Source organism: Manacus candei, unplaced genomic scaffold (assembly GCF_025592945.1).
Source record: "Manacus candei isolate 608988 ecotype Guabito, Panama unplaced genomic scaffold, ASM2559294v1 h1tg000032l, whole genome shotgun sequence".
Lineage (NCBI taxonomy): Eukaryota > Metazoa > Chordata > Aves > Passeriformes > Pipridae > Manacus > Manacus candei.
In genome coordinates this window covers 651,338-671,912 of record NW_026138080.1, presented here as the reverse complement: position 1 = coordinate 671,912, position 20,575 = coordinate 651,338, and the positions used below count along the sequence as shown (strand labels likewise).

The following is a 20,575-nucleotide window of genomic DNA, read 5'->3' as shown; positions in this document are numbered from 1 at the left end:
GGGAAGCTTTACTGGGAACACCGGGAGCAGTCAGCTGGTGTCAGAACAAAAGCAGGTACAGGGGGATACACGACCCCCCCAAAATCAGCGTGGGGATGGATTGGGGGGTCCAGGCTTGGACCCTCAGCCCTCCAAGGACCCCCCCCAAATCCCTTCTCAGCCTTTCCATTTCCCCACAAAGCTGCTCCCATCCCCAAAAGGCTCCCACAAAACTCCCTCCCAGTTGCCCTCAGGACTCCCCAAAGCCCCTCTCAGCCCTCCCAGCACACACCAACCTCCTTCTCAGCCTCTCCATTCCCCCCTAGACCCTTTTCCTTACCCCCAAACTCCCTCCCACTTCCCCCCAAGGCCCCCAGAGCCCCTCACACCCCCCCCCCCCCAGTGTGCCCCCGGTGCTGGGGGGGCCGGGCCGTACCCCAGTCCTGGCTGAGGGGGTGCTCCAGGCTGACGTGCTCCACCCGGTACCGGGGGGGATTTCCAGCATCCCCAGCACCTGGTAGGTCCAGTCCCTATTGCCTTAAGAGAGCACGGAGGAAAAGACTCCAGGCCAGGGGAGTGGATGAGATGAGATAAAGAGAGCAGGTCCTTTAGTGGAGCCTCAGGCCAGGGGAACACACACCACGTGCACCCCCCAGGCAGTGGCTCTGTGATTTTATAACAAGGTCCATCCAACCCCAGATCTCTCCACCCCCCAGTTCTGCCCCGTTCTGCCCCCACACACCCGTTTGGGAATTGGCTTTGGGGTCTTTGGGACCCCTTCTTCCTCAGATTCATCTTCTTCGCAGCACCCACAGTCCTTGGAGCTCCTCCAAAGTTCTGGGCTTGAAGGGGGCTGTGTCTGTGTGATGTCTTCTGGTCCAGGCTTTTCTACAACTCTACCTTGAAAAGAAGACTAAACACGCTAACGGGATTTAGAGGGATTGATATGGGATGGGGTAACAGGGTTGGGGATGTGCAAACATGCTACAGGGTAAGGGATAGAATGCAGCTACATTAAAATCTACAATCACTACACCACTACTTCTAAAATCTACAAAAGATAAAAATTCCAAGAAGCTCTGAGGCATCACACCTCCTCTTTTACGGTTCTATCCCAACTTTTTATGTCAATCATATTATATTATAGAGTTCCATTTCTATGTTGGTTAGGTACATCTTTTATATACTTTTATATACCTTTTATATACCTTTATATACCTTTTATAAACCTTTTAATGTCTTAATAAAATCCCAGGGATCTTGCTTGGAACTCCCTGCATCCGGGGACCGAGAGGATCTCCCTGAATAACACTTTCAGTGAGCACTGGAATCCTCAGGACCCTGGAACCCCTGGAGCATCAACAGCTTTGTCCCTCCAAAGGGGTCCCAATTTGTTTCCAGTGGTTCAGGAATACAAAATAACCCAAATACCAGTTTCCAAAACAAATCAATTTATAAGTCCAGAAATCACAAGTTAATATCCAAAATAGCAGAAAGGATTTCTTCAAGATTCTTTCTTTGCAACCTGAAGTACCCATAATACAAAATAAATCAAATACCTGTTTCCAAAACCAAATAAACCAAATACCAGTTCCAGAACCAAATAAACCAATGAGTCCAGACTCCCAAATTAATATCCAAAATCATGGCTGGGCTGAGTGAACGAAGATTTGGGAAGGGCTCTGCCCACATTTGCTACAAGCACACTGGTGGCTAAAGAGGCCAATACGAGATAGACATGTCCAGTTGCAAAAGGCAGAGCAGAAAGACTCCTTGGATGGGATTGACAGGACACAGTTCTTTCTGCGTTGTCTTTTCTCCTCGATGGTGATCCTGCTGCGTTCTCAAAGGAAGCAGCAGCGTTATAGATGGTGTGTCTCCAGACCTCCTGATTGGAGGCCAGAGTAGACCAGTGATGTTGATCAATGTGGCCAAGGCTGAGATGTTGTTTCAGGGAGTCCTTGTATCTCCTCTTCGGGGCTCCTCTCTTGCGGCAGCCGGTGGCAAGTTCACCACAGAGCACGATCTTAGGGAGGGGGTGGTTGGTCCTTCATCCTGGACACGTGCCCTGCCCAGCACAGCTGTGTTCTCAGCAACATGGCCTCAATACTTGTGACTGCTGCCTGTTCTAGAACAGATGGATTGGTCACATCATCTGACCAGTGGATGTTTAGGATTGTACGGAGGCAGCATTGATGGAAGCGTTCCAGGAGTCGCAGGTGGTGGCTGTAGATGACCCGTGATTTGGATCCATATGAGAGAGTAGACAACACTATGGCTCTGTAAACACTGATCTTTGTGCTTTTCTTCAAGTGTTTATTTCGCCAAACTCTTTTATGGAGTTTTCCAAAAGCTCTCTATGCCTTTGCTAACCTGTTGTCCATCTCTCCGTCAATCTTACCATCCGAGGAGATGAGGCTCTCTAGGTAATTAGGTTGCTGGACTGATTTGAGCTCTGATTGACCAATGGTGATATAGGGATGATGGAAGACTTCCTGAGGTGCAGGTTGATGGAGAACTTCTGTTTTCTTTTAGCTGACTTCCAGCCCAAAGAGCTCAGCAGCCTCAGCACAGCAGGATGTTAAACGCTGCAGAGCTGCTTCTGTGTGAGCGACGAGGGCGGCGTCATCAGCATAAAGCAGCTCCCGAACAAGATGGTTTAAGGTCTTGGTGTGAGCCTTCAAGCACCTTAGGTTGAAAGGGCTTCCATCAGTACGGTATCGGATGTAGATCCCGTCCTGATGAAGACGTCATGTGTGTTACATATTCATGACCCACCGGCAGTGGGCGGTGCTCTCTGTAAATCATGGACACACCCCTGGCGCCTGCGCACTTCTCTCTGCTGCTCGTCTCGGTGGTCGCGGGGGGTGAAGGCTCAAGGTCTTCCTCTCTCGGAGTGTGCGCAGTCGCTCAGCGCCTTCCCCTGGCGACGGCTCCTCATTGGCTGCCCGTCCGTCCACTCAGTGTCCCATTAGCTGTTCATTGGCTGCATTTGCTCCATCGCACCCTCCCATTGGCTGCCCCTTTGCACCCCCACGCAGCTTTCCCATTGGCTGCCTCTGGGCAGCTCCCCATTGGCTGCTCACCGGCAACCCGGCTGTTCTCTGAGCAACAGCCCCGCCCCTTCCAATGGCACTGATTGACCTGTGCCCATTGCAGGGACCTTCACACCCTCCCAGCACCCGCAGCTGAACAGTCTCCCTTATAAACAGCAGTGCAACATTTTCCCAATAGCAACTGAACATTTTCCCTTCTCGTCCTGGGGCCAGGTACGGGGTGCAGAGGGGTCCTCATGTCTGGGAATGGGGGTTCAGGTGGTCCCAGTGCTGGATGAGGTGGATCAGGGGGTCCTGGTGCCCAGGAATAGAGATTCAGGGGGGTCCTGGTACCAGGAACAGGGGCATGGAGGGTCCCTGTGCCCGCAAATGGAAGTTCAGGGGGGTCCCAGTGCCCAGAAATGGGAGTTCAGGGCGGTTCCCGTGCTCAGGAATGGGAGTTCAGGAGGATCCCCTTCCCAGGAATGGGGTTTCGGGGGTCCCTTTGCCCAGGAATGGGGGTTCCACAGGCTGGATAAGGGAGTGTAGGTAGGTCCCTGTACCAGGGAAGGGCTGCAGAGGAGTCCCCTTCGTTAGGGTTAGGGTTAGGGTTAGGATTTAGGGTTAGGGTTTAGGGTTTAGGGTTAGGGTTTAGGGTTAAGGGTTTAGGGTTAAGGGTTTAGGGTTAGGGGTTAGGGGTTAGGGGTCAGGGTCAGGGTCAGGGTCAGGGTCAGGGTCAGGGTTAGGGTCAGGGTCAGGGTCAGGGTCAGGGTCAGGGTTAGGGTTAGAGTTAGGGTCAGGGTCAGGGTCAGGGTCAGGGTCAGGGTCAGGGTCAGGGTAAGGGTCAGGGTCAGGGTCAGGGTCAGGGTTAGGGTTAGGGTTAGGGTTAGCAAGGTTAGGGTTAGGGTTAGCAAGGTTAGGGTTAGGGTTAGGGTTAGGGTTAGGGCTAGGGTTAGGGTTAGGTTTTGAGTTAGGGTTAGGGTTAGAAAGGGTTAGGGTTCGGGTTAGGTAATTTAGGGTTAGGGTTAGAGTTAGCAAAAGTTAGGGTTAGGGTTAGGTTTAGGGTTAGCAAAAGACAGGGTTACTGTTAGGGTTAGGGTTAGGGTTAGGGTTAGGGTTATGGGAAGGGTTAGGGTTAGAAAGAATTTGTCTCAGTGCGCGATCTAACAATCGCGGGTTTAGCCCATTCCGGACACGCAGCGGTGCCCAATAAGCCCCTCTCAGGCTATAAGCCCGATTCACTGCCCACCGCTGTCAGAATCTTTTGCTTTTTCTCTTGGGTCTCTCCTTTTGCTCTTGCTGTTCTGTTGCGTGTCTGGCAGAATACCCACCACCGTCCAGTATGTACTCTGCTTCTATAGAGCACTGTCCCCTAACCCCAACATTAAAAGAGAGACTGGAAGCTATGCGCAAACCCTGTTCCCTAACCCTAACCCTAACCAAGAGACTGCAAGCTATGCGCAAACCTTTTTCCCTAACCCTAACCCTAAAAACGAGACTGCAAGTTATGTGCAAACCCTCTTCCCTAACCCTAACCTTAAAAAAGAGACTGCAAACTATGCGCAAACCCTGTTACCTAACCCTAACCTTAAAAAAGAGACTGCAAGCTATACGCAAACCCTTTTCTCTGAACCTAACCTTAAAAAAGAGACTGCAAGCTATGCGCAAACCCGATTCCCTGACCCTAATCCTAAAAAAGCGAATGCAAGCTATGTGCAAACCCTGTTCCCTAACCTTAACCTTAAAAAAGAGACTACAAGCTATGCACAAAACCAGTTCCCTAACCCTAACTTTAAAAAAGAGACTGCAAGCTACTAGGGTTAGGGTTAGGGTTAGGGTAAGGGTTAGGGTTGGGGTTCGGGTTTAGGGTTAGGGTTAGGGTTAGGGTTAGGGTTAGGATTCGGGTTAGGGTTGGGGTTAGGGTTAGGGTAAGGGTTAGGGGTTAGCGTTGGGGTTAGGGTTAGGGTTAGTCAGAATCTGTCTCAATGCGCGATCTAACTATCGCGGGTTTACCCCATTCCAGGAACGCAGTGGTGCCCAATAAGCCCCTCTCAGGCTATAAGCCCGATTCTGTGCCCACCGCTGTCAGAATCTTTTGCTTTTTCTCTTGGGTCTCTGCTTTTGCTGTTGCTGTTCTGTTGCGTGTCTGGCAGAATACCCACTGCTGTCCGGTATGTACTCTGCTTCTATAGAGCACTGGCCCCGCCCACTGGGTGGAGTCAAGACGTGGAGTCCGTGTTGATTGTTCTGCGTCACTGGCTCCACCTACTGGGCGGAGTCAGTGCTGATTGGTGTTACAACCCGCCCCAGGAAAAGGGGAGAGGGGGTAACTCAGGTTTTTATTAATAATTCCCTTGGGGTGGATTAAAGTGAAACGACACTAAATAATCGGTGTCTGAAAACATATACTGGCAAGGTTTATTTTAACAATTCTGTATCAACAGGCATGCTAGCAGTTTGGGTGCTGTTATACCACAATGTGACACAGAGATAACCTTTGGGGGGGGGAAAGAAAAGGCATAGGGGAGAGAAAGGTAGGATAAGAGCAAGGGAGAGTAAGAGAAAGAAAAGCTGAGAGTGGACAGATGTATATAGTCACCGCCCACGGGGTCCAGCGATGCTTCCATGTCTGTCAGTTGAAGTGGTGGCCTTGATCTGCCGGGGGTGAAGGAGGGAAGTCCCCATACTCCAAGAAGTTATGAGTTATAGCCATGATTAGTGTCACGGACCATGCCTCGAGCCTCCAACATCTCGAGGGTTGCAGTCTCTCTTCTAAGGTTAGGGAACAGGCTTTGGGCATAGCTTGCAGTTACTGTGTGGACCAATTGTCAGAGACTGAAATGGTTAATGATTTATGCATTCTAGGAGACTTTTCAGGCTTTTGACTTGCATGATACCTCTGATGAGCAGTCAGGCCCCTCCCTCCCTCCAGTGCTGACGGTGTGAAGCCCTGAAAAGGCAAGAGCTGAACTTACAGGCTTTTGACTGTTGATATATCTGATGAGGAATCAGGCCCCTCCCTCCCTCTGCTATGAGATGTTAGGGTTAGGGTTAAGGTTAGCAAGGGTTAGGGTTTAGGTTTTAGGGTTTACGGTTTGCGTTCCTGGAATGGGGTAAACCCACGATAGTTAGATCGCGCATTGAGACAGATTCTGACTAACCCTAACCCTAACCCCAACCCTAACCCCTAACCCTTACCCTAACCCTAACCCCAACCCTAACCTGAACCCTAACCCTAACCCTAACCCTAATCCTAAACCCTAACCCCAACCCTAACCCTTACCCTAACCCTAACCCTAACCCTAGTAGCTTGCAGTCTCTTTTTTAAAGTTGGGTTAGGGAACTGGTTTTGTGCATAGCTTGCAGTCTCTTTTTTAAGGTTAAGGTTAGGGAACAGGGTTTGCACATAGCTTGCGTTCACTTTTTTAGGATTAGGGTCAGGGAATCGGGTTTGCGCATAGCAACACTAACCCTAAAAAAGAGACTGCAAGCTATGCGCAAACCCGGTTCCCTAACCCTCAAAAAAACCCTAACCCTAACCCTAACCCCAACCCTAAACCCTAACCCCAACCCTAAACCTAACCCTAACCCTAACCCTAACCCTAACCCTAACCCTAACCCTAACCCTGATTCTAAGTCTGAGGAGAGACAGAAACCAGGAGACTTTGAAGTTCAACTGATGTTTCTACAGTCTCTCAGTTTTCCTCACATTAATGAAAATTGGCTCATTGAGGATAATGAGGATGCAGCTTCTGCTATGGGAATTCTAAGCATTCTGGGGTCGGTAAGACAACCTGGTAAGTAACACTTGAGTGAATGGGGGGTTGTTTTGGGGGCTTGTTTCCCTTCTCTTTTCTGTCTCTCGGTTTCTCATTTTGTTTGCTACTTTCTTTGGAATAAATGTTGTTTTGTTCAGCTTTCAACTGTGTACTGGTTTCAGTTTTGGCAATCTCCCTGCTGCCACGGTCCAGGGGGATGGGAAATAGGACTGAGCACTGCAATAATGGTTCTTGGCACAGTTGAGGGTTCGTGCAGCAATGCCACTTTATTCAGGGACAACAGGGGTTTAAATAAGGGGTTTAAAGTCTGAGGGGAGGATTCTGAACTGGGGAGGAGCATGGGACTGACAACTCAGGGAAAAGTGTGATAGGGAGACAGGGAAAAGGTGGGTGGAACTTCGGAGTTCCTCTTTACCTCTTTACTCCTGACGGGGTACTGCGATCCCCCTACACCGCTGACTCTGATGTTAGTGGTCTGGGCTGGCCAGCCGTATGGCCAGTCCTTGGAGGCAATTATGGTGACATCCGCCCCCATGTCGAGTAACCCTTCCACCTTGACTTTCTGAGGGTGCCTAGGTTGAGAAAAGTAGATGAGACATGTTAGAAGAGGGCGAGAGGTCTTCACCGAGGTTGTCCAGTGGACTTCTCTCAGTGATCCCTCCCTCCGCTCCTCATCTGGGGACACCACGCAGAGCAGCTCGTCGGTGGAGACCATCTTCGCCATGGGGAAGCGGTCCTCCAACTGCACGGGAGGGAGATGCACAGTTAGGCATATAGCTATATTTGTGTTCGTCAGTCCCGTCAGGAGAGTAGGCACTACAATTATTCCCTTAGCCACTGCTGAAAAGTGCGATATCATCAGGTAAATCTTATCTGGATCGACCGGGGCAGATGGTCTAACCCTGGCCTGCTCATAGGAGCTTAGGTGAGTAGACAGGTGAGTAACGGAAAGGATTATCCAATTTAGGGGAACACACTGGTTTTTAACTGAGATAGGGTCTGCTGAATTTAAAGGATCACACTGAACGGGAATGAGGTCTGTCGGAGGCTCTTGGGTAATGGGGTAACTGGGCGCGGTGTTGGGCGCAGGATGGAGCGGAGAGCAGGGGTTATTTGTGTCGTCGCGCCCCCCTGGGCGCTCTGCTCCCCGTTTCCCTGATGTTCACAGGAGCAAGGGCGAAGATCGGGCAAAGATTGGAAGGTTACCCTTTTCCTCAGCTCTGGGGACCTCCTGGGGGGAAGGGGCTCACCATTGATATTGGTCATTGACCTACAACTAGAAGACCAATGGCGGCCCTTCCCACACCTCCGACATAGGGTCTTAGGCAAATTTGGTTCGGGGACTAACTTAGGACAATGTTTTTTGAAGTGTCCCTTTTCACCACAGTTGAAACATGATTGGGGACCCATGAAAGTGGTAGCCAATAGATACACTTTATGGGAATTGGAACCTATATTTTTACAAGCGTCTATCATTTCAAGTAGGGAGGGATCCTTTAACATCTTCAAAGCTTTCTGACAGTCCTCATTCGCCTTTTTGATAACCAATTTATTGAATAAAATTTCCTGGCTCTCTTTTTGGTGGACCTGCCTGCTGATTGCCTCTTTTAGCCTGGTTATGAATTCTACAAAAGGTTCTTTTGGGCCTTGGTTAATAAGTGTGAAAGAAGGCGTCTGCACATAGGCATCTGTCACCCTTTTCACGGCCTCTAATGCCAATTCTTTAGTCGCTTCTAAAAATTTGGGGTCAATTCGAGCTTGATCCCCCCTACTCGAATAGTTCCCCTTCCCATAGAGCATTGCCTGCTGAATTGGGATTCCCCTTCTTTCCATTTTGTCATTGACATATGCAGTGATTAATTTTTTCCATTCTACCTCAAATACTGAGGACTGTACTGTTGTAAAGAGTCCTCCTATCACTGCTCTTATGTTGTAACGTATCAGCTTATAGGCCAGGAAGAAGGATTCTAGCAACTCGATGGTGAAGGGTGCCCCCAACCCATACTCGACGATGGCCTTTTTCATATCTTTTAGCATGGGGTACAATATTGGTCGCCACTTGTCGTGACGAGGGAAGAATGAGACGCTCAATATGAGAATCAGCAAGCTTCGTTTATTGATCATTGCTAACAGCTTAATATACGCTTTATAATTAGTTCATACATATTGCAAAAGCTAAGCTCATTATTGGTTCTGCTTAAATGTTGATCTCACCTCTTTCTCATTTCTTTGTTGACACAGGTGGTACTCAGTTGCTTTTTGTTTTGCTAATCACAATGTCCTGTTTACCAGCCAGCTAACAGGGTACAAGGGCACCGTAACCTCGCTATCTAAGATGTTCCCACGGCCTAGGCAAGCCGTGTTCTATAGCCAATTCCCTACAAATACCCCCGGTTTTTTATTCTGGGCTAATAATGTTTTCTCTGTTATAGCACTTACACATTTAACAATACAAGAAAAAGCAATATGAACTATTACTAAAATTACAACAATTGTCAACAACCATGGTAGGTTTTTCTTTAACAAAACTTAAAACCCATTCAGACATAGAACCAAAAATAGATTGAAGCCACAAGTCTATAGGACTAGTTGTTACTGTTACTTTCTTTGTGTGTTCTACTGTTTCACTCAGGCTCTACAGTTCTTTTGTGTACAGGCTAGGCAGTTTGTGCCAGCTGGACAAGTCGTGGTTTTGATAATCACTTAATCTAGATTGAAATAATCTCAACATAAAACAGGTTTGAGTCCCATTACCACTTGTGTTATGTATATACAGTGATCCCATTAAATCTAACTCTTGGGGATCTTTTGCCAGAGTAAGACCTCGAGGGTTAGTACTAAAATAGTACAAGCACGATGACAATCCGGACAAGAGACAACAACTGAGCGAGCAATAGAATGAATTAAGCTAAATCGACATCTGAAGGCTTCTGTATGCTGTGCTCTCAGTTTCTCACCAGTGCCCTCCTCCTTGCTCTCAGCCCTGTCACGAAGCTCAGGCAACATGGCCGAGGTGGGTGCTGAGGCCAGGCTGAAGGACGAACTGACATGCCCCATCTGCCTGGACATTTACAGGAACCCTATGTCTCTGGGATGCGGTCACAGCTTCTGCAAGGAGTGCATGCATACAGAAGGAACAGAAATATGCCAGCAGGGCCCTTCCCAGTGCCCACTCTGCCTTTACCCCACAGGCCCCCGTTCAACCACGAAGACTTGCCTGACCTGCAAGGTCTCCCTGTGCCAAGCCCACCTGAGTAAGCATAGCACAAAGAACACTCAGAAAAAACTACATCCTGGTGGGGCTCTGTGGTGCCCAGGTTTTGGCTGAGAGAAAATCCCCCAGTACAGTAAACTGCTGGAATGCTACTGTGAGAAGGACAAGGTCCACACCTGCACGCTGCGCTCCGCCCCCAGCTCCCACAGGGACCACAAGACCATCAGCTTAAAGGAGGCTTTTGGCCAAGCACAGCGTGTTTTTCTCAAAACTGTAAAAGAGGTAAAAAACTATGAAACTGCACTGGATCAAAGCATAGGAAACTTGCTGGAACAATCCTCTGCAAAGGAGTTCTTTAGAGTACAAACAACGCTTGAAAATTAAGACTTGGCATAACTGGTTGAGAAATGACTGCTTTTTGTGTACATGAACCCTAAATATTTCCAGGGTACTTTTCACTGCACCGTGTCAGGAGCAACTACTAGGCCAAAGAATTGTAGACTCTTTCTGGTTTCAGCGTCCAACACACCCAGCTAATCCTCAGTGGCTACAGCTAGCAGAAATATCATCTATATAATGACAACAAAGACAGTCAGAAAATTGCATTGGAAACATAAACTACTGACAAATTATAGAAAAGCCTTTCATTCTATGGGAGAGGGTTTTCTATGGATAACACTCATAAGGTTCTGCACGAATAATAGATGGAACTAAAAATGTACATTTTTTCTCTATCACTGGGATCTAACTGGATTGTGAGAAGATAACCTGTCAAATCAATAATAACAATGGGTTATTCAGCAGAAAACACAGAAGGGGTCAGTAAGCCAATGCTTACTAACCATGATTGCACCAACCTGTCTGAGATCATGCAAAGGTTTTCATTTCATAGATTTTTTCTTTATCACAAACACAGGGGTAATTAAAGGATTCTGAGATGGTTTAATGTAATCAGAATCAAGCTGCCTTCTGACAAGCTGTTGCAGGGCCAACAGCTGTTCTGTAGGTAGGAGCCATTGTTTAAGTCACACAGGATCTGTATGTTCTAACCAAGCAGTACCTCCTAATATCACAACCTTAACTCTTGGAATGACTATAGAAGTTTGTTTGTTTGTTTGTTTGGACAATTAACAGCAAGCTTTGAGCATCACAAAGAATACACGTTGCCTTCGTACAACCCTAAACATTCACTAGTCAAATTATGCAAGCAATACATCTGGTATAAAACAAGGATTAATCACAATTAGTGAGGCTATTTTGCTGAGAACACAGCTACAATGGGTAGGGCATGTTTTAAGGAGGAGAGACTAGCCGTTTTACAATTAATATTGCTACCAGCTGTTGCACGGGAGGGGTTTTGAAGACAATATATAAGGATTCTTTAAAACAACACTTCAGCTTTGGTCACACTGATCAACATAATTGGTCTGCTCTGGCCTCCAACCAGGAGGCCTGAAGACACACTATCCACAACACTACAGATGTTTTTGAGAAGGCACACAGGATGGCCTTGACAGTCTGCCCCTGCAACGAGCTGAGCAAACAAGGCAGCAACATCGACAACTCCTGATTTAAATCCTGGAAAACACAGAAAAGCTCAAAACGACTCACACTACTGCCATAGCAGATGCAAATGCAATTATTTGATGGTCTAAGGACCTCACCCTGGCACAAGCCTGCATTATCTCTAGCTAGTTATGTAACTAGCAACTTCTGTATCTGTCACAAAACTTGTTTCTCTACAGCATCTTGCAGCTTTTCCACGAATTGTAAGAATGGTTCCCGGGCACCTGGATGCATAGTGGTGTATTTTGTTTCGGGCTCTGCCAACCTTGCAGTCTGCACTAATGTTTGCTGGCTTATGATTTTTACTTGCTCTAAAACTAGTGGTCTCCTGCGCAGCTTACACAACTAAGGAACAACAGCAGTGGAAAAACTCCACCTGAGACTTAACTTGCATAAATTTCATACAAGGCTGTAATAGAATATTAAATTTTTGTAAGAACTTCTTATTTAACTTCAGTTCAGATCATACAGCTAGCCGGACAGGGCTAGTCTAGAAATAACTAAAACCTCATCACTCATGGTGGGAATTTGAAGAATTCATATACCATTCAGAATAAGGATTCACTATGGTTCAACAGAATCATGTTACACATCTCCAAAATCTTAACACCGGCAGAAGGTATTTTTAAGTTTACACAGTCACACATTCATGTAGCTTTTCTCTTTCACACCACATTCAGGTGGCCACCTCAAACATGCTCCTCAATCACACACATTTTCAAGTAGTCATTGGCTGTGCACTTCTTATCAGTTTCATAATTCAAAGGAAATTTATGGCATAGCCGTCATCAGCAATCTGCAAATCCTGCATAACCCCAAAATCCAATCCCCTAGCTCCATTCCCCCCTCCCACATCTCAACCTAATGTGAGATGGGTTTTTTCCAGACAAAACACACCAGACTCAAAGTGGGGGAAAGGGAATATATTACAATGACTGTACAAATAAATACCACATCACATTATACACACGATCACAACTATCTCTACCATGACATATATATTTACAGTGGATCAGATCTCTTCTCCCCTCCAAATAAAAGTCCAGGAGGGAAAGAAGGACAGATCCCTTCCAGTCTCTGAACAGCAGCATCTTCTGAGGCAGCAGTCTGTCTGTCTTCACCACATGCAGCAGCTGATAGCTGGATTTCTGCCAGCACTCACGAGGGAGGTATTCAAGCCTCTCTCGGCCCCATCGCCTCCAACCGAGGGGTCTTCCGTGGGCTTCGTAACCCCAGACAAGGTCGTATCACCACGTCATATCACGAAGACACAGGGGGGTCTTCGTGACGGTCTGGTATCTCCAGGAGACTCAAACTCCTCTGCAGGGCCTCTGTGCCCTGTCTCTCAGGCTGCCACCGTGGCAGCAGTGCAAGGGGGGGGGGAAGAGCCAAGGTCAACTCCCCCCGCATTCCTCTGGCCGTCCCGGTCCAGCTCCGGGACGCTCTGAGCTTCTCAGCTCCTCTCTCTCTCCGGTACTGCTGTACTCCAAGGCTCCTCTAAAATAGGAGTCCATCTACTCCTCCTTTCTCGGAGGGGTCTCAAAGGAGTTTGGGGGTCTGGTACAGTCTTACCCCCAGAACTCTGTCTCTCAGGCTGCTGGCTCTCTCTTCTTCCCGGCTCTCCTTCCAGGAGTCCTTTCTCTGGTGCTGCATGTTGCTTCTGCTGCTCCTTCAGTTCAGGTGTTATCTGCTCTGGCTCTCTGCCACCGTTTCTCCGGCCAGTGCCGGCTGCTGCTCTGTGCCCATGGAGAAAAACATCTCCCGGCATAACTACAGGCACCTAGCCCAGCTTTATGCTGTTCCAGGTCCCTGCAGCCCCCCCCAGCCAGGGGCTGGGAGGCCCCAGAGGGCCCAAGGGGCTCAGAGCCCCTTCCTCGTGGCTCTACAACATGACCACCTCTCCTCAACAACCAAACTACCACTCATCTCTTCCGGTGAGCTTGTGATATGTTTACATTTCTGCAGGAGCGCCCATTGGGCAGAACTTCAAAACTTCCAGGGGTTTCCACCCCTTGGGGTCTACCACTTAATTTAGCCTCTGGGGGAAAACAAGATTCAAACCACGACACTCTCTATGTAAAAGACAGATACAGCAAGAAAGAACAGAATATTATCTTGGAAATCTTCAACCCTTCTCATAGAGCAATGATATTCTGTCATAAAGGCAATAAAACTACTTTTGCTGGGGGCAAGACTATGTCCCCTTCTGTCTCATTGTTCCGTCTCCAAATCTTCTACCTGCACCCTGTCCCTGGGGAAACAGCCAAATTTCATGTAAGAGATGCGAAATAGTAAGCTATAGGAAATTCTTAATAACCTTCTGTAATATGCAAAAGGCTAAGCACGGATGTTGCATTATTTCTAATCTTGCTTCAAAGGATTTTTCGTCAGTCTCCCTTTCTGTTTTTGAAGAAAACATTTGAGAATGCCATGAGCACGCTGCATGCGTAACAACTATTGCTGTAAAAACAATGCAATCTTATCTGATTTATAAGTTGGGATATTGTTAATTTTAAGTTGTTTTTTCTCTTTTCCCTTTTTTCTGTGTTTTACCCCATTTGCACATAGTTTGCAGTCTCTTTTTTAAGGTTAAGGTTAGGGAACAGGGTTTGCACATAGCTTGCATTCGCTTTTTTAGGATTAGGGTCAGGGAATCGGGTTTGCGCATAGCTTGCAGTCTCTTTTTTAAGGTTAGGTTCAGAGAAAAGGGTTTGCGTATAGCTTGCAGTCTCTTTTTTAAGGTTAGGGTTAGGTAACAGGGTTTGCGCATAACTTCCAGTCCCATTTTTAGGGTTAGGGTTAGGGAAAAGGGTTCACGCATAGCTTGCATTCTCACTTTTAAGGTTAGGGTTAGGGAAAAAGGTTTGCGTCAAGCTTGCAGTCTCTTGGTTAGGGTTAGGGTTAGGGAACAGGGTTTGCGCATAGCTTCCAGTCTCTCTTTTAATGTTGGGGTGAGGGGACAGTGCTCTATAGAAGCAGAGTACATACTGGACGGCGGTGGGTATTCTGCCAGACACGCAACTGAACAGCAAGAGCAAAAGCAGAGACCCAAGAGAAAAAGCAAAAGATTCTGACAGCGGTGGGCAGTGAATCGGGCTTATAGCCTGAGAGGGGCTTATTGGGCACCGCTGCGTGTCCGGAATGGGCCAAACCCGCGACTGTTAGATCGCGCACTGAGACAAATTCTTCCTTACCTTAACCCTTACCCATACCCCTAACCCTAATCCTAACCCTAACCCTAACCCTAACAGTAACCCTGTCTTTTGCTAATCCTAAACCTAACCCTAACCCTAACCCTAACCCTAACCCTTTCTAACCCGAACCCTAACTCAAAACCTAACCCTAACCCTAACCCTAACCCTAACCCTAACCCTAAACCCTAACCCTAACCCTAACACTAAACCCTAAACCAAAAGGAAACTTCCTTTGCTATGCCTATTGGGCGGAGTCAGTGCTGATTGGTGTTACAACCCGCCCCAGGAAAAGGGGAGAGGGGGTAACTCAGGTTTTTATTAATAATTCCCTTGGGGTGGATTAAAGTGAAACGACACTAAATAATCGGTGTCTGAAAACATATACTGGCAAGGTTTATTTTAACAATTCTGTATCAACAGGCATGCTAGCAGTTTGGGAGTTGGGCTATCAGTTGGGAGGCATGGCTGAAAACAGGAAACAACAGCCCTAATTCCCAGGAAAGAAAGCCTGGCAGCTTTGGCTTTGTGGTGCAGTTGGTGGGCCACACTGGGCACTCCATGGGCAGGCAGCAAGAGTTTTCTGCATCTGGGAGTCAATCTGGGGGCCTCGGAGTGTTTGAGGGGAAGTTGGGAGTGTCCTGTGGGACCAGGATGGGATTTGAGGGCTCCTGGAGGGGCTGGGATGGGTGTATACTGCGGGCATCGTCTAGTATTGATGGGGGTAATCAGTGAGTTGACTGTTTCATAATCATCCAAATTTTAACATACAATATGATTATTAGAATAAAAAACAAAAAGGTAATATCAACAAAACAGTAACAGGGTGAAGCTCTTGGTTGAAGACTGGTTTCTTCTTTTTCTCCAGTGATTTTAATTCTTTTTCGTCTGGGTTTTAATCCCATCTTTGGCATTTTGCTGCCAACATTTTGTCCCCATATCCATTGGAAATTGTATTAACTGTTGATGAGAACAAAGTGGAATCCCAAGGTATGTGATATATTGATAGGATTTCACTGGTTGGCTTTTAATTTGTCCAGGTTTATCGCCATAATGCTTCTGCTCAGTTCCTTTTTGTTTTGCTAATCACAATGTCCTGTTTACCAGCCAGCTAACAGGGTACAAGGGCACTGTAACCTCGCTATCTAAGATGTTCCCACGGCCTAGGCAAGCCGTGTTCTATAGCCAATTCCCTACAGCCACTCTGGGGCCCTTCCTTCCTCTACATAGATGGGAAATGCTTTTAGGAATTCAGTGTCTTTAGCGCTAGCAACCTCCTCCCTGAAGGCTCTCCAGATATCTGGTAGCTTAAGCTGCCATTCAGGGGAGTGCTGCATTAAGTCTATGTCCGGTTCAGGGTGGCGGCAGGCGGGGTAGGCCTCGGTGGTGTGAGGCCTATGGGCGCAGCCATCTTGCCGGAAGGAGGCCCTGACCTTCGTCTTGACCCTGTCCTTTGCCACCCTTCTGCCCCTTGAAGGTGATGTATCCGGGGAAGAGGCGGGGCTGGAGGAAGTGGGTGTGCTCGTGGGCATGCCGGGGGAGGGATCTCTGATGCAATCAGGTGGAGGCGGAGGCGGCCTGGAGGGTGGTGCTAAGGGAACCCACCTCCTCCTTTCCTGCGCTGATTTTTCCCGCGGTGTCCCTTCCCGCCTTTTCTCTGCATGGTCCCTGGGTCCCTCCTCCTCGACGCCATTTTGAATTCGGCGCGATGGTTTCTTCCCCCTCCCGCCATCTTGTGTGTCTGTCTGCTCAGTGTCCGTCTCTGTCTGCTCAGTGTCCCTCTCTGTCCGCTCAGTGTCTGTCTTGGGGAGGCTGATATTCTTGTTCATCATCTGGTGCTGTAGCACCATCAGAACTAACCTCCATGCGATGAGTGCCTCTTTAGCTATACGGTCCCCCTTATCACTGTCCCGCCAGAGGCTGTAGCCTATGGCTTGCCACTGCTCTACACTGGTGTCCTCAGCAAGCTGGTGACCCTTGTGGTCGAACCATCTGGCGAGTGATTTTACCAATTTTTTATCTTAGGGGTGACCGTGTTCTATTACAAAGTCTTTTAGGCGCCTGTATACAAATTTTTGGGAGGTTGAGAGTGTGAGTCCCATGTTGATGTTAGTCGGGTCTCAACAACAGTCTCTTGATGGAAAGTCCTCCCTTTGGTGTTCTGCCGGGCTGTGGGTGTTAGGGTAGGGTGAGGAATGTCCTCAGCAGTTCACCTGTCTGGTGCGTCGACCCGTGCAGCTACCGCTGAGCCCACAGCCGTCCGTTCTGCTGAGGAGGACCGGCGGGGACGATCGCCTCTCCTGGCGTCGCCTGAACCCAGGTGAGGACACAGGAGTTCTCTCAATATGAGAGTCCTCAACTGTGCTCCACGTTGGGCGCCACTTGCCATGGTCCGGGCGGATGGGAAATGGGACCGAGCACTGCAATAACGGTTCTTGGCACAGTCGAGGGTTCGTGCAGCAATGCCACTTTATTCAGGGACAACAGGGTTTTAAATAAGGTAAGTCTGAGGGGAGGATTCTGAACTGGGGAGGAGCATGGAACTGACAACTCAGGGAAAAGTATGATAGGGAGACAGGGAAAAGGTGGGTGGAACTTCGGAGTCTCCAGGAGAAAGGGCCAATGGGAGCTCTCTTTGCACTGCAGCAAACTGAAGCCAATCAGTGGCAGAGGAGCGGGAAAGCAGGGGAGGACAGGGTGACAAACAACTTTGGGCGGGAAAATCTGAGGGAGAAAGGGGAACAATATGGAGGTATAACAAACTTCATAAAAATTCAACAGTAAACTGGGGTACATAAAACTCCATGACAATACAGCAATAAACTGGGGTAAAACTGGGGAACAACTGTCAGTCCGGCGGATGAATTGTCCAGTGTATAAAAGTCCATCTAGTCCCCATAGATGCTTCTCCATGCCACATATCTTTCCCAATTGGTTTTTTCTTACACCACACCCTGCTACATGCAAACATAACAAACGACAGCATCAGCAGATGTCTTTCCATTCCTCTTTCCCTTCCCATTCTCCGTTCCTCTTCTCTTCCCATTCCCACAGCCAACACACTATTTCACTTCTCACTTTAACAAAGCTCTTTTCTCCTTCAAGCCCCTCAAAGGCGCCAAGGCCACATAGGAGGCCACACACAAACAGTACTCCTCTTCCCACTTGACTACACCTTCTCCCTCACTGTTCTACAGGGAACACCAGGAATCTGCTCGCAGAGGCCTCTCGTTTCCCATCAGTAACTCAGCACAAGGAGTTAAAGGAGCTCAAACCTTAGGCCACAAGAGCTGGCAACAAGGAAACTTTGGGAGCAAACTAATGCTGCTAACACGGACCCAGCTGAATCCAGCACACAATCACAGAATCCAAGAGTCCTTCAGCTTGGAAAAGACCTCCAAGCTCACTGAGTCTTGTGCAGCCCCTCCCCGACCGCCTGCAGGGACTGGATGATGCTTTGCACAAGCACCAAAAGGAATGTTGTGAAAGCCATGGCCTGCAGGAGGACACAGAGGAGGGCTTGGTTGGGGCTGGGAAGGAGGGAGCTGGCGTTGGGGGAGTGGGGATGGAGCCTCGGGGATGTGGTGCAGCAAGGACAGGGGCCCAGGTAGCTGGCAGGCGGCAAGGCCTCACCCCCTGCCCCAGCAGCAGCACCGGGCCCTGCCCAAGGCGCTCCTGCCAGGGGCTGGGCCCTGCAGGCGGGGGCAGAACCCACTCCCTGGGGCGGCCTTGCTGCCCCGGCCCTCGTCCGGCCCAACCTCTCCCTGTGTGCACGCTCCCCACAGCACAGGCTGCACTGGGCAGCATCCCCTGATGGACCCTGCAGAGCTGCCCCACGGGGACACTTCCCTTTTATGTCACAGGTGCCACAGCCTGTCCCAACCAGCCCTGCCCATTGTCCCCACCCCAGCTCAGTGACTCACAGTGGCCCCTGGCAACCAAAGAACCAAAGCCCCACACCCCCAGAGTGCAGCCCTACCCATGTGCAAGGGGCCCCCAAAGGGTTCCCTGCACAAAGCAGCCCCTCCAAACCCTTGTCAGATAGAAAACTGGGGGACGTGACCCTTGGATGCTTTTAGTACAGAGATACAAACTTTTCTTGAATAATGGAGGGGGTCACTTTTTTATTATTAATATTTACAGTTATCCATTTGGGGACAGGATGTCCTACAGGTTAATGTGGTGTCACATTTGGAGTGAAAAGTACTTTTCAAAGAAACCCAGGGTGCATGGGTGATGCAGAGGAAACTGCCAAGTCACCCAATGTGAAGCTCAACACTGCTTTGCAACAGCACTGCCCTTTCACACACATCTTTGGCAAAGACAAAGATGTCAGGCTTTAGTTTCTAAATCAGTAACACTTGACAAGACCTCTTTATGAACTGACAGCAAGAGAACTTAGGAGCAGCTTAGGGTTGGCAAGTGTAGGAGCCAAGAAGAGAAGGGCTGATGGGTATGTCATGAACACTGACAGCTGGATGGTCGTGGAGCCGACCAAGGAGTGCCAGATACAAAAGACATCACCTGCTGGACTTGGCCCAAACACCAGCCCCCTCCTCTCCCTTCTCAACCACTCAACCACAGCCTGCACACACCCACACCTGCCAGGGCCAACTGGCTGTTTCTCTTCTCTTTTCTGCCTGGGGGCGAAGGAAGAAGGACAGGGAGGGCATTTGCCTTCGGGCCAGAGGGAAGGGGAAGGAGATCCCCCCAAATCCATCCTTGGCAGGATGGGGGCTGGAGGAGACATTGGGGGACCCCCAAGAATATTTTCGAGGGGAAGAAAGGATGGGGGCACCCACAGGGGGTTGGGGGGGGGAGGGACCCAAGAATCTCGTGGTGGGACACTGGGGAGTTCCCAGTAGTTTCTTGGGGGGGTGGACCCCCAGCCGTCCGGGGTGGAAAAATGGATGGAGGAATCCGCCATAAAGGGTTGGTGACACCCAAAAGACTCTAGGAGGGGGTCGGGAGGGGCCCCGGAGTCCTAAAGAGTGTTTGGGGTCCCCAGGAGGGAGTCTGGGGGTCTGAGGTGGTCCCAGGAGATTTTCAAGGGTTAAGGGGATGCACAGGAGATTTGGGGGAGGAGGGGGAAAGGCGGAGGGCGGGCCCGTCAGCCTGGGGCACCTCCTCACCGGAGCCTGGGGGACGGGCCAGCAACTGGGAGGGGCTTTGGGAAGGAATGGGGAGGCTGAGAAGGGGTTGGAGGTCGTGGGGGTAACTGGGAAGGGGTTTGGGGGAGTTTGGGGGTTTGGGAGGGAGGTTGGGGAGATTGGGGCAGCTGTGAGGGGTTTTGGGGAATCGTCGGGGATGTGGGAAGGAACTGGGAGAGAGTTTGGGGGCATACTCAAGGGGAAGGGGGCAACTAGGAGAAGGTTTGAAAGGTCCTGGGAGGGCTGGAGGTAACTGGGAGGGGTTTGGGGGCATCTTGTGGGTTTTTGTGGGTCTGGGAGGCAGTCTGGGGGCCTCGGAGGGTTTAAGGGGAAGTTGGGAGTGTCCTGTGGGACCGGGATGGGATTTGAGGGTTCCTGGAGGGGCTGGGAGGGCTTTATGCCTTTATACTGCGGGCATTGTCTAGTATTGATGGGGGTAATCCGTGAGTTGACTCTTTCATAATCATCCAAATTTTAACAAGACTTTGAAGGTGGTCAACCTCAGTTTGAAGCAGCTCATTTTTAGCAACAAATTTATCCGATTTTTCTCCTGTTTCCCTCTCAAAGGCTAACGATGACTTCAACACCACATTTTCTGATTTCAAAACAGTGGACTCAACATCAGAAATCCATTCATGACTTCCCTGTCATCACTCCATCC

At 49.1% G+C, this 20,575-nt stretch overlaps 1 protein-coding gene across 1 annotated transcript in view; it reads right to left on the bottom strand.

Annotated features, from left to right (window-relative positions):
- The window catches only part of LOC127472742 (uncharacterized), a 91,003-nt gene that overhangs the window by 24,842 nt on the left and 45,586 nt on the right, over positions 1–20,575 (bottom strand). The window lies entirely within an intron of this gene.